The sequence below is a fragment of the Macaca fascicularis genome, chromosome 10 (genome assembly GCF_037993035.2).
Source record: "Macaca fascicularis isolate 582-1 chromosome 10, T2T-MFA8v1.1".
Taxonomy (NCBI): domain Eukaryota; kingdom Metazoa; phylum Chordata; class Mammalia; order Primates; family Cercopithecidae; genus Macaca; species Macaca fascicularis.
The window spans coordinates 24,317,722-24,333,081 of NC_088384.1; the positions used below are offsets into that span (position 1 = coordinate 24,317,722).

Sequence of the window (15,360 nt, forward strand, 5' to 3'; positions counted from 1 at the left end):
GCTCTATTTCATTTCCATGTCTGTCTTTCTTTTCTCTCTCCTTCTATTCTCCTCTTTACCCTGCCTGTCTCCTCTTCCCTCCTCCCCATTTCCTCCCTCCCTCCTTCTCTCTCTCTCACACACACACACTTTCTTCAGAACATGGCAGTAGATCAGGAACTAGACATATTGTGACTTTGGTATTTATTGACGGTACAGTGTCCTTACAACCTGACAGACCAAAAAGACAAAAAAAAAAAAAAAAGAACTCACCAAGTCTTGCAAGCACTTTGATGCTGAAAGCCCCATGTTTGACACAGGCGTGAGCCACCTTGAGGCTCTTATATTGATTAGCTCAAAGGGGAATTGCTTCCTCTCCCAAATCTGTCAGCGTTTTCGACATTTCTGAAAACGATAGGAGACTGGGAACAAAAACCTCCTCTCTAGGCTCCCTGACATCCTGCGTTAAGCAAAGGTACATGCCCAGTTGGATTTTCTGGCAGCCAAGACTGCTGTGGCATGGCTGAAGGTCACATGTTTTGGCTATTTCAAAAGATGTTGTGGCCTGATGGGAAGGTGAGGAGCTCTACATTGGGAATGTGTCCAAGGCTGGAGACACCAGCAGCCAGTGACAGGGTAGGTCTGCTCAGCTGCTCAAGGGCCTGCCCTTGGCAACAGTCCCCAATCCCCCACACCCCGTCCTCCTCACATGCAGGGCTGGTTACCCTCCAGACATCATCCCCCTTATGAATCTGACTCCCCAGGTGTGGGGGAGCAGGTAGGAGTGGGGTGAGATTGATAGACAGGCCTGGATATGCCACTTGGGCTCATTGATGCCTTTCTTTATGCAGCAAGCATTTATTAAGCACCCATTGTATACAAGGTATTGAGCAGATAGCAGTGAATACTGACAGAGACCTGACCTTCAAGGACCTTAAGTATAGCTGGGGAGATAGACAAATACAAGAGGGCAAGAAGGATCTAAACAAGTATATCTGGACATGCACTTACCTATGAGCCAGCAATTCCACTTCAAAGTACACACCCAACGTCACCAAATATTTATAGCAGCAGTATTTGTAATAGCCATCCACTGCCCATCAGTAGTAGAATGGATACATAAATTGTGGTCTGTTCACATGATGGAATACCACACAGTAATAAAATGAATGATCTACAACTACACATAAGAGTTTGGATGAATCTCAACACACAATTGTTTTAGTCCATTCTCACACTGCTATAAAGAACTACCTGAGACTGGGTAATTTATGAAGAAAAGAGGTTTAATTGACTCACAGTTCTGCAGGCTTAACAGGAAGGATGACTGGGAGGCCTCAGGAAACTTACAATCATGGCGGAAGGTGAAAGGGAAGCAAGCACTTCCTTCACACGGCGGCAGAAGAGAGAGAGAGAGCAAGTGAAGGGGGAAGTGGCATACACTTTCAGACAACCAGATCCCGTGAGAACTCACTCACTATCATGAGAACAGCAAAGGGGAAGTCCACCCCATGATTTAATCACCTCCCAGCAGGCCCCTCCCCCAACACGTGGGGATTACAATTTGAGATGAGGTTTGAGTGGCGACACAGAGCCAAACCATATCAACAATGTTGAGTAAATGAAGTGAGATGCAAAAAAGAACATATTGTATGTTTCTATTTTACAAAAACCAAGAATAGGCAAATCTAATGTGTGGGGTCAATGGGTAGGATAACAATTATATTGAGGGGGTTGAGTGAAATGGGGTGCAAAGGTGGCTTCTAGGGTACTGATAGCATTATATTTCTTAGTCCGGGTGCTAGGTACCCAGGTGTGTTGACTTAAATGAGGATTCTTTGAGCTGTAAGTCATGCTGCACCTTAGGACGTGTACCTCTTTAATGATTTTGCAAGTGATGTTTCAATGTAAATATTTCACTGAAGCAATAATAGATCATGGAGGACGTTCAGCAGCATGGTTGACTGAACTGGGGTAGTATTTCCTCTCTCCCAATACAAATGCATAGAATTGTGACGACAATATAATAAAATAATAAACACAATTATAAAAATTTTCCTAGCGTGACAAAAGAAGGAATATCCCCGGGATTCAGAAACAAAGACAGAAGACAGAGGTCCAAGTCAGGGCCGTGTGAGAAGCTGACATTAAGAGTAGCAGGCTGGGCCGGGTGCGGTGGCTCAAGCCTGTAATCCCAGCACTTTGGGAGGCCGAGACGGGAGGATCACGAGGTCAGAGATCGAAATCATCCTGGCTAACACGATGAAACCCCGTCTCTACTAAAAAATACGAAAAACTAGTCGGGCGAGGTGGCGGGGTACCTGTAGTCCCAGCTATTCAGGAGGCTGAGGCAGGAGAATGGCATAAACCCGGGAGGTGGAGCTTGCAGTGAGCCGAGATCGCGCCACTGCACTCCAGGCTGGGTGACAGAGTGAGACTCCATCTCAAAAAAAAAAAAAAAAAGAGTAGCAGGCTGGTGTTAGGACCTCAGACCCCAGCCTCAGGGCCAGAGCAGACACAAATCCTGAGGCTGGAATTTGGGGTCCTAGCACCATGGGCAACCAGAGATGCCACAAAGTAAAGGGCTCAGAAACAAACCTTCCTCCTCCACTTCACTCTGTAAAGTGCTCCTGGATCACATAGACTAAAAAAATTCAACCCTACCTCCATCACAGAGCAGCAGGTAGAAACAATATGGGGCTTTGCGAATGGCAGGTTGCAGTCAGCCAAGATTGAGCCACTGCGGTCCAACCTGGGCGACGGAGCAAGATTCCGTCTCAAAAAAAAAAAAAAAAAAAAAAACAGGGCAAAGATCATATAAAGAAAAGAAAATCTCCTAAACAACTCAAAACCTTATCCTGCCCCATGTATGGATATAGAGTACAGATGCCCTCTTCCTCTGTAGTGTGGGAACCACAAATAAGATGGTAACATAGGAACTGGCCCAGGACAATAGAATTCTCTTGAACTGCAAAATAGGAAGCCAGAAAGCCCTCATTGTGGATTGTACTGTAACTCAGGGTACACTAGAATCCCACAGACAGTCAGCTCTGCTGAGGACGAGCTCACAAGCAGAATTACAGAGAAGCATAGGAAATAAATCAGTCAGGGGAGGGCCAGCAGCAGGAGCTATTAGTGGAAAATTAGTACCTGGAAAACTCAAACATATAGAGTAGTCTGAAGGAGATTTTTAAAAAGTGATATGTAAGAGGATTAAAAAGATTTAAAAAGTACAAGAAAATGTAATAAAAAAGAGGATGCTATAAAAGGCAGGTTTGAGGCTGAGTGCAGTGGCTCATGCCGGTAATCCCAGCACTTTGGGAGGCCAAGGTGGGTGGATCACCTGAGGTCAGGAGTTTAAGACCAGCTTGGCCAACATGGGTGAAACCTGTCTCTACTAAAAATACAAAAAAGTTAGCCAGGTGTGGTGGCGTGTGGCTGTAATCCCAGCTACTCAGGAGGCTGAGGCAGGAGAATCGCTTGACCCTGGGAGGTGGAGGTTGCAGTGAGCTGAGATCGTGCCACTGTACTCCAGCCTGGGTGGCAGAGTAAGACTCTGCGTCAAAAAAAAAAAAAAAAAAAAAGAGTAGATTTGAAAAAGAAACAAGGAGTATTTGAGTATTTATTATTCTAAATTATCTATCTATCTACTTATATCTTTATCTAATTTATCTATCTACTCACAGCCATTATAATCTCAATGGATAGGACCAAAGGCAAGTTACACAAGGGAAGAGAGAAATTATGAATAGGAAGATATGCTTGAAGAAACTCTCCTGGGAACAGCAGGGAGAAATAAACACATGGGACATATGGAAAGGCAACTGAGACACATGGATGACAGAATGAGTGAATCCAACATAAGTGTGATAGGGCTTCCGAAAGAACAGAACAATGGTGATGGGAGAGAGCATGAATCAAAGAGATAAAGACAAAATTGAGGAAAGATGTGTTTTCGGATTGATGGATCACAAAGTCCTTCTTCTCAATAGAGAAATGAATCAATCAATAAATAACAAACTATCTGACCAAGGCACATCCTGGTAATTGCAGAACACCAAAGACAGAGAGAAAAATCTGAAAAACTATTAGACATAAAAGACAAGTGGCCTTCAAAAGAACAAGTATCAGACTGACAGTGGACTTCTATTTAGCATGAGTACATGCTGGGAGGCCACATATAACATTTTCAAAGTGTTGAGGGAAGAGATTGTCAGGTTAAACTTTTCTTTCTTTTCTTTCACACAACTAAACCATTATAAAAGGGTAGAGGTTAAATATAGACACTCTAAAACAAAACGAAGAGAGCTTACTTCTCAGAGACACTCACTAAAAGAATTACCAAAGGATTTAAGTAGAAATTGGAATGTAGGGAGAAGAAATAGAATGGAAGAAGCAACACTGAGCAAAGAAATTAGTAAGATGTTAAAGAAATCCAAACCAGCACAGAGAATATAGATATAATAATGTCTATGGTTTAGGATAATTCAAAAAAATGAAACTAAAATATCAGTTATGAAAGAAGGGGAGAGTTAGGAGTTCTAGAGTTCTTATATTGCCTGACAGGAAGATAATAACAATGATAAATCTTAGCATTTAAGACAAGTTTGCATGTTAAAAATGTATGAGGCACTGGAAGAATAAACTAGAACAAATAACTTCTAAATCAGTAGAGTTAAATAAAAGAGAGAAGGGAAAGGATGTAAGGAAAATATCACACAATAGAAAGTGAGTAGGGAGGATCAGAAACAGGCTAAAACATATCAAAAGTCATTCGGAAAATACATTTATTTAGATTAAATAAGGGCAAAGTTTTTTTTGAAATCCGCATTTTTTTTTATTATTATTATTATTATTATTATTTTGAAGACAGGGTCTCACTCTGTCGCCCAGGTTGGAATACAGAGGTGTGATCTTGCCTCACTGCAACCTTTGTCTCCCAGGCTCAAGCCATCCTCCCACCTCAGCCTCCCGAGTAGCTGGGACTACAGATGCGTACCACCATGCCTGGTTAATATTTGTATTTTTCATGGAGACGAGGTCTCACTTTGTTGCTCAGGCTGGTCTCAAACTTCTGAGCGCAAGTGATCCACCCACCTCAGCCTCCCTAAGTTCTGGGATGACAGGTGTGAGTCACTGTGCCTGGCCACCTATATATTATTTGCAAGTGACCCACCTAAGACTAAGGAAAACCAATTATTGAAAGTAAAGAGTGTAAAAGGACAAACCAGGTAAATATTAAACTAAAAGACATACTGTAGCGATATCAGACAAAGTAGGGAGATTATTAGGGAAAGGCTCATTACGTAAAGTTGGAAGGCAAAAATGTCCCAGCAAGACAATTCTGAACCTATATGTTCCCTAATACGAAGCCCCAAAATATATATTAAAAAATTGACAGAAGACATAGGCAAATTCATAATTGTAATGAGAAATGTTTAGCATAGCTCTCCAAAAATGATAGACCAACAAAAAGTTAATATGGACATCGGAAATTTGAATAATGAAACTTGTGAATAATGAAACTCTATAAACTGGTGTTTATAGATGTGTGCCTGAAGTGACTAGAGAATGCAAAACACTTTCAACTGCATATAGAATATTTACCAATTACCGGACTACAGGGCTAGTCTCAGTATATTTCAAATAATCCACATTTTGTTCATGACTATAATGGGAAAAAAGAAAAAAAGACAAGTTTTTCCTTATCATATGTTTAGATAGTAAAACAATTCAATTATTAAAGAAGACATTATAATGGAATTAACCACAAATATTTAGTCTTGAATGATGATTAAAAACAGAGAAAAAAATTATGGATTTCTGGCTTCTAATCCAGCATGTCAGGAGCTTAAAAATTGCTGCTCTGTCCTAACAACAAGTAAAAGAATGAAAACAAGGAAATAACAATACTTGTTAAACAGGTCGGGGAAATGAGATCACAGAGCAAACCACTGCCCTCAAAATTGGAGAGATGAACAGGTGGATACAGAGAATCACAATTTAGCAGAGCAGAAATCCGTTAGCAGAAACCTCAGTGGGAACCGATGCCAGAGATGGAAAACCTGAACTGGAATTGACAAATTTCTGGATACTTGGTGTGGACAAGTCTGAGAGTTAAAAACTCCAGGGGGATCCAGTTATAGGGAGCTACCACACTTTTGTAAGTTTTACCTCTAGGAAATTTGCCAGGTTCTCATAGTAAATTGATAGTAAATATAGGAAAAAATATTCCCATGTTTCCATCAGAGTATGTGGAAAAGGACCCATTTTGCCATTTTGATATGTGCCAGGGCATTCTGTTCTTAGCAATCCTGTCCTCAGAAGAACCGAGCCAATCTGGGGAAAGGAAAATATCCAATTCAAGCTGGCTCTAGCCTTCCATGTGGGGAAAGGGAAATACCCAAATCCACCCTACCTCTAGGCATTCTGTCCCACCTAAGAGGGGAAAATAACTTAGCAGCACTAGTGAAATTCATACCAAAAGACTGAGACCTAATCACAGGATGATAGAACACTTATTCCCCCCCCACACCTTACCATCACATAACTAAAGGGCTATTTATCACAGTTCCTTTTACCCAGTACATTATGTTCACCATTTAACAAAAAATTACAAGGCATACTAAAAGTTTAAAAAAGCACAGTTTGAGGAGATTAAACAAGCATCAGAACCAGATGATATATGGCAAGAATGTTGAGATGATCAGAACGGAATTAAAAAAAAACTATAATCGATATTAAGCCCTTAAAATATTCTAAGGGCTTTAATGAAAAAAGTAGACAACATTCAAAAAGAGACAGACAAAGTAAGCAGTGAGATGGGAATTCTAAGAAGTAATAAAAAAACTCTAGAGATAAAAAACACTCCAACAGAAATAAGAATGCCTTTGATGGACTCATTAGTAGACCAGACATGACTGAATAAAGAATATCTGAGCTTGAGGATATGACACCAGAAACTTTCTTTTTTAAATTATTATACTTTAAGTTCTAGGGTACATGTGCACAACGTGCAGGTTTGTTACATAGGTATACATGTGCCATGGTGGTTTGTTGCACCCATTAACTCATCATTTACAAGAGGTATTTCTCCTAATGCTACCCCTCCCACTGCCCCCAGCCCCATGACAGGCCCCCGTGTGTGATGTTCCCTGCCCTGTGACACCAGAAACTTCCAAAGCTGAAAAGCAAAGAGAATAAAGATTTAAAACAAAAACAAAAACAAAAACAAACAAACAAACCATAGCGGAATGTCCAAGAACTATGAGACAGTTACAAAAGGTGTAAATAACATATGCATAATGACAATACCAGAAGAAGAAAAGAGAAGAGAACAGAAGCAATATTTGAACAACAATGGAGAATCTTCCCAAATTAACGTCAGACATCAAAACATAAATCCAGGAAGGTCAGACAGCACCAAGCAGGAAAAATGCCCAAAAAACTCAACACCTCAACATATATTCAAACTTCTGAAAGTCAAAAATTAGAAAAATTATTGAAGAAACCAGAGGGAAGAAACACCTTACTTACAGAGCAGCAGAGTAAGAATTACATCCAATGTCTCCCCAGGAACCATACAAACTGGAAGAGAGTAGAGTGAAAGTGATAACAGAAAAAAATCCCACTACTAGAATTCCGTACGCTGCAAAATTATCCTTTAAAAGTGAGAGATAAATACTTTCTCAAACAAAACTTGAGAAATTTTGGTGTCAGTAGACCTGCCTTGCAAGAAATGTTGAAAGAAGTTCTTCAGAGAGGGAAAATGGTATGTAGCAGAAGCTCAGCTCTACATAAAAAGCATCGGAGAATAAACAATTGAAATTAAAATAAAAACTTCTATTTTTCTTATTTTAAATTGCGTTAACAGACAAGAATTTGTTAAAATAATAACAGCAACAATGTATTTGATTACATACACACAAGGCACACACACACACTTATGCATAAGTGAAACTAATGACTTCAATGCTACAGGGTCAGGAGGGAGGAATTTGAAATATTTTGTCATTACAAGATAGTTGCACTAACAGTGAAGAGGTATAGTGTTATTGAAAAGTAGACTTGGATTCATTGTGAATGTATGTTGCAAACTCTTAAAAAATAAGTGTAATTGATATGCTAAGAATGGAGAGAAACTGAAATTGTATAAAGTGCTCAATTAAAGCCTCAAAAGTCAGAAAAAGCGTAGAAGACAAAAATAGAGACAAAAAACGAAGGACAACAAATAGAAAATAGTAACAAATATAATAGATGTTAATTCAATTTTATCAATAATTACTTTAAATGTCAATGGTCTAAATACAACAATTAAAAGACAAAGATTATCAGAGTGGATCACAAAACAAGACTCAACTATATGCTGTCCAAAAGAAACCCATTTTAAATATAAAGACATATAGGATAAAGTGAAAAGAGTAGAGAAAGATAGCTCATGCTAACACCAATCAAAAAAAAGCTGGAGTCACTATATAATAATTTCAGACAGAGCAGACTTCAAAGCAATGAAAGTATAATGATATAACAATAAAGAGGTCAATACTCAAAGAAAATATAATAATTGTTAATGTAGAGGTACCTAACAACAGAGTGTTGGACTACATGAGTCGCAAACCAATAGAGCCTCAAGGAGATGTAGATAAATCCACCATTGTAACCAGAGACTTTAACACCCCGCTATTAGAAATGAACAGTTCCAGAAGGCAGAAAATCAGCAAGAACATAGTTGAACTTGAACTCAACAGCACCATCATTCAAGAGGATATAATTGACATCTATAGACTATTTTATCTGGCAATAGCACAATACACATTCTTCTCAAACTCATATGTAACATTCACCAAGATAGACCACATTCTGGGCTATAAAATATGCCTTAACAAATTTAAACAGTAGAAATCATACAATGTCTGCTCTCAGAGCACAATTAGGAATAAATAACAGAAAGATAGCTGCAAAATCCCCAAATACCTGAAGATTAAACAACGTACTTCTAAAATAGCATTGGATCACAGAATAAATCTTAAGAGAAGTTAAGAAATATTTTGAAATAAATGAAAATGAAAATACATCTTGTCGAAATTTGTGGGATGCAGTGAAAGCAATGCTTAGAGGGAAATTTATACCACTGATCCATGTTTTAAAAATAAGATTGAAAATCAATAATCTAAATTTCTACTTTTGGAAACTAGAAAAAAGGAGAAAATCTAATCTAAAGCAAACAGAAGAAAAGAAATAATAAAAACTGGAGCTGAAAGTAATAAAATTGAAAGCAGGAAATCAATTGAGAAAATCAATGAAACAGAAAGCTGGTTCTTTGAAAAGATTAATAAAATTGATAAGTCTCCACCTGGCCTAAAAAAAAGAAAGAAGACACAAATTACTAATATTAGAAATGAAGGAAAGAACATCATTATACATTTCATGGACATGGAAATGATAACAAAGAAATATTATGAACAAGTCTATGCCCACAGATTTGATAATCTAGATGAAAGAGACCAATACCTTGAAAGACACAATCTTTCAAAACTCACACAAGAGGAAGTAGACTATCTGAATAGGCCCATATCTATTAAAGAAATTAGATAAATAAGTAATTACCTTCCAAAACAGAAAGCACTAGGCCCAGATACATTTATTGGTGAATTCTAACAAACGTTTAAGGATGAAATTATGCCAATTCTCTACAATCTCTTTTACAAGGTAGAAGCAGAGTAAATACTTCTTAACTCACTCTATAAGGCCAGTATTACCCTAAAACCAAAACCAGAAAAAGTATTACAAGAAAACTATAAACCAATATCTCTCATGAATGTAGATGTAAAAATTCTCAACAAAATATTAGAAAATTGAATTCAACAACATATAAAAATTATATACCACAGCTAAGTGAGATTTATTCTATATATGTGGCACTGGTTTAACATTCAAAAATCAATTAGTGTAATCCATTACATCAACAGGGTGAAGAAAAAAATTACATTATCAATAGATGCAGAAAATGCATTTGACAGAGTTCAACACCCATTCATAATAAAATCGCTCAGTAAACTAGGAAAAGAGGGGAACTTCCTTAACTGGATAAAGAACACCTACAAAAAACCTCCAGCTAACCTCACGATTAATAATAAGAAACTCAAAGCTTTCCTACTAGGATCAGGAACAAGGCAAGGATAGCCCCTCATAACACTCCTTTTCAATATACATCCTGGCTAACGCAGTAAGACTAGAAAGTAAAATAAAAGGCATACAGATTGGGAAGAAAGAAATAAAACTGTCTTTCTTCATAGATGACATGACTTGTCTATGTACAAAATGTGAAAGAATCAACGAAAGAATGCCTGGAACTAATTATAGCAAGGTTACAAGATACGAGGTTAATGTACAAAAGTCAGTCACTTTTCTAAATGCCAGCAATGAACAAATGAAATTTAAAATAAAAAACATATTATTTCCATTTAAAATAAAACATTTAGGTATAAATCTAAAAAATGTACAAAATCTATATGAGGAAAACCACAAAACTCTGATGAAAGATATTAAATAATAACATAATAAATGGGAAGACATTCCAAGTTTATGGATAGGAAGACCCAATATTGTCAAGATGTCAGTTCTTCCCAAGTTGCTCAATCAAGATTCAGTGTAATACCCAATCAAATCCCAGACAGTTATTTTGTGGATATTGAAAAACTGATTATGAAGTTTATATAAACTGGTGAGCACAGTGGCTCACACCTGTAATTCCAGCACTTTGGGAGGCTGAGATGGGAAAATGTTTGAGGCCAGGAGTTTGAGACCAGCTCAGGAACAACATAGCAAGAACTTGTCTCTACAAAAAGAAAAACAAAAGACAACAACAAAACCAAAATGTATATGGAGAGGCAAAAGACCCAGAATAGCCAACTCAATACTGAAGGTGAACAAACAGAACTGACACTATCTGACTTTTAAGACTTACTGTTAAGCTACAGTGATCAAGGCAGTATGGTATTGGTGAAAGAAAAAAACTAGATCAATGGAAGCGAACAGAGAGCCCAGAAGTAGACTCATGGAAATATAGTTAGCTGATCTTTACAAAATGAGCAAAGGCATTGCAATGGAGCAAATATACTCTTTTCAATAAATGGTGTTGGAACAACAAGATATCCACATGCAAAAAAAAAAAAAAAATCAATCTACATGCAAATCTTTTACCCTTCACTCAAGATAGATCACAGACCTAAATATAAAACACAAAACTATAAAACTCCTAGAGATAACACAGGAGAAAATCTAGATGACCTTGGGTTTGGTGATGACTTTTTAAGTACAACACCAAGGGCACAATCCATGAAAGAAATAATTGATAAGCTGCATTTCATTAAAACTAAAATTTTCTGCCTGCAAGAAACAATGTTAAGAGAGCTTGGAGAAAATATTTGCAAGAGGCATAGGTGATAAAGGATTGTCATACAAAATATACACAGGACTCTTAAAACTCGACAATAAGACAACAAACAACCCTATTAAAAAGTGGCCCGAAGACCTTTACAGACACCTCATCAAAGAAGGTATAGATGGGAAATAAGCTACGAAAAGATGTTCCGCAGAGTATGTCATCAGGGAAATGCAAATTAAAACAACAATGAAATACTACTACAGACCTATTAGAATGACTCAAATCCAAAACACTGACAATACCAAATGCTGGTGAGGATATATGGAGCAACAGGAACTCTCACTCATTGCTGATGGAAAGGCAAATGGTACAGCCACTTTGGAAGACAGTTTGGCTGTTTCTCACAAAACAAAACATACTTTTATCATACAATCCACCAATTGAACTCCTTGGCATTTACCTGAGGGAGTAGAAACTTTTCACACAAAACTTGTACATGGATATTTATAGAAGCTTTATTCAGAATTGGCAAAATGTGAAAGCAGCTGAGATGTCCTTCAGTAGGTGAATGAGTAAACGGTGGTACATTCAGACAATGAAATATTATTCAGCGCTGAAAAGAAATGAGCTATTAAGCCATAAGAAGACATGAAGGAAACTTGAATGCATATTACAAAATGAAAGAAGCCAATCTGAAAAGCCTACATACTGTATGTTTCTGAATATATGACAGTCTGTAAGAGGCAAACCTGTAGAGATAGTTAAAAATATTAGTGGTTTCTATGGGGTAGGCTCAGGGAGGGATGAATAGGTGGAGCACAGAAGATTTTTTAGGGCAGTGAAACCATTGTGTATAATACTACAGGTGGGGGTACATGTCATTATACATTTGTACAAATCCATAGAATGTCCAACACCAAGAGAGCACCCTAATGTAAACTATGGACATTGGATGATAATGATGTGTCAATGTAGGTTCATTTATTATAGCAAATGTACCACTGTGGTGGGGGATTTCAACAGTGAGGGAGGTTGTGCACGTGTGGGGGACAGGGGACATATGGGAGCTCTCTGTTTGTTCCATTCAATTTTGTTGTGATCCTAAAACACAATAAAGTTTATTAATTAAAAAAAATTACGCAAAGCAGCTATAGATGCACTTGGTGGCAGATATACAGACCTAAAATGAATCTATTTCAAAAGGAGGATGACTGACAAGTAATGAGCAATAAATTTGACTTGAGAAATTAGGGAAAGGAATAGTAGGGCCAACACTTCAATGCTTTCTATTATACTCAGAGTAAAATTCAAATTCCTACCATGGTCTATGAGTTCTGCATGCTCTGGACTTTGCTCACTACTTCAACCTTGACCCCATCTCCTCTCACTGCCCCCAGCAGAGGCATACAAATGTGCATTTGTGTACACACACACACATACACACACACACACACAGTCTAACTATGCCAGGCTTCTTCTGACATCTCACACATCAACCTCTGCCCTGTCTCAGGACATTTGCGCTTGCTGCTGCAGCTTCTCAGAACCCCCACTTTTCTCTCTCTCAAACCCCCATACGCATCTCTTCAAATGGCTGGACACTTGACATTTGTCAGGCCTTGGAGAGCCTTCCTGGGCCACACTGTGGCCCTTCTCTCTTTGTTTCCAACATATCACTTATCATGGGAAACTATTTTATTTGCATACTTGTTTCTTTTCTTTCCTCCCCATTAGACCCTCAGCTCCATGGGGACAGGGCCCGGGCTCTTGCTTATGGCAAACTGGAATGATTGGACATCTTAGTTGTTACAGTGTGTGCATTTTGATGTGAAAGTGTTCACATTAAATTTCAATGACCTGGTCTAAGAAAATAACCACTATCCTTAAATAGAGCTTACATTTAATCCCCATATAGATGATCTTATTTAAATTATTTCATAGGATAACCTGCAAACTGTGCCATCGTTCATACTCTGTTGGGTCTACAAACCCAGGAGCAGGGACCCACATCTTTTCCTAGATGCCTGGTTCTACAGTAGCTTTGCTGCTGGCCTGGCCGGAATCTGGGCCCCAAATGCTGAACTCTGGATTAGGTAGCGCTTGCGTAACTTTCTCATTTTGTAAAACGTGTGTAGGCCAAGAAATCACAACAAGAGAAGGACAAAAGACTGGAAAAATTGCTTTATTAACTGAGCTAAAAGGCCCAGTAGGTGATAGCTTTGCTACCTATCAGGTAATTAGCCGCCCTGGAAGGCTGCTTTGTCTAAGGCCTCAGAAAAGAGAAGCCCTCCTTTGTCGCAGGTAAGCAGCCCATTTTCCAATCAGTGGCTCTAATTGCCAGATCGCTGGCTTGCACACCTGCTAGGGCTAGACTTGCTCTGTTGGGGAGGTAAGTGTAGACACAGAATCTCCTGGGACCTAGTTACCTGGGTCAGTGGGAACTGAGTGGATGTCCTGGTGCTCAGAAGTGTCTGCAGACAGGATGGAGAGCGTGGGGGATTCAGCTCTATGAGAGGATGCCACTTCATGTTTAGAGCTGTCCATGGCTCCCAGTGTCCTTCTGAAATAAACAGACCAGCACTTTTCCAGTGCGAGTGTGCTTTCCCAGGGGATCTTGGTAAAAAGCAGATCCTGATGCAGTAGGCCTGGGGGGAGCCACAATTCTACATCTTCAGCCAGCATCCAGATGACAGAGAGGCTGCTGGTCTGTGGACCACACTTTAAGGAGCAGGACATGGAGCTCCAGGACTGACTCTGGGAGAAGGGGAAGTGCAGGATTTGTCTGGCACCCCTGAAGTTTCCACTCCCACATCCTGGTTTATGCTAGGTGGTCCTTCAGTGCTCTTGTGACCTCTGTGAAGCCCATTGCAGTGTGGACCACACAATGTTGTAAATGCTTATTTACCTTCAAGGCCTGGGCACCTCCTGTGAGGCCACTCCTGACAGCAATGCCCACCCTGGGGCTTGCAAAGGGCACACATTGTGATTGTTCACCAAACTGAACTGGATTATGTGTACCTAGTTCTGCTGCCATAACCACATGTCACTTCACTACCCAAAGTTGCACTTTTCTCATCGGCCAAGAGGGCACAGTGAGAGGCAACCTACATCAACCACTCACCAGCTTGGGAGTACAAACAAGGTTGTGCCGCTCCTTCTTTCTCTTTTATTTATTCTTCAATTGAGGTATAACTTACTTCAACAGGGTAAAAGATACAAATTTCTCAATAGAATTTGCATTTGTATATACCCGTCTTATTCTGCTCAGGCTACCATAATGAAATACAACAGGCTCCATGGCTTAAACGACAGAAATGTATTTTCTCACCACTTTGGAGGCCAGAAATCCTAGATCAGGGTGCTGGCTGATTTGGTGTCTGATGAAGGGTCTGTTTCTGACTTGCAGAGCACCACGTTCTTGCTGTGTGTTCACATGGTCTCTCCTTGTGTTATGCATGCAGAGAGTAGGAGGGAGAGAAGGAGAGGGAGGGAGACAGACAGAGAGACAGAGAGTGAAAGACAGAGTGAGTGCACAAATTCTGCTGTTTCTTTTTATAAGGATGCTAATCTTATGGGATTAGGGACCTATGGTATCATTTAACCTTAATTCCCTTCTAAAGGCCCTGTTTTTAAACATAACCATATTGGGGAAGAGAGCTTCAACATATGAATTTGAAGGTGTGGGGAGACACAATTTAATACATATCTATACTCATACAACACTACCCAGATTACGACAAGAATATTTCAGGTATCTCAACAGTCTCCTTTATGTCCCATTTTGGTTAATGCTCCTCCTTCCAAAAGTAATCACATTCTGACTTCTGTCATCATAGATGAGTTTAGCCAGCTCTTGAATTTCATATAAATAGAACAATCAGTATGGTATACTTTTCTGTAAGTATTTCTGGTTTCTTGTGCTCAATATTAGGACAGTGAGATTCTTTCGTGTTGTTACATTCTCCTCATCCTTATTCTTTCTGAGTAACAATGCA

General features: G+C 39.0%; 1 long non-coding RNA gene across 3 annotated transcripts in view; it reads right to left on the reverse strand.

Moving 5' to 3' along the window:
- The window catches only part of LOC107131014 (uncharacterized), a 55,941-nt gene that overhangs the window by 15,652 nt on the left and 24,929 nt on the right, over window positions 1–15,360 (reverse strand). For 2 of the 3 annotated variants that reach the window (XR_012418349.1, XR_012418350.1), the window contains exon 6: window positions 14,694–14,808. This is a non-coding gene — a long non-coding RNA (uncharacterized lncRNA). Of the gene's footprint in view, window positions 1–13,531; window positions 13,926–14,693; window positions 14,809–15,360 lie in introns of those variants that run through there. The other variant, XR_006690080.3, reaches the window with a different exon arrangement.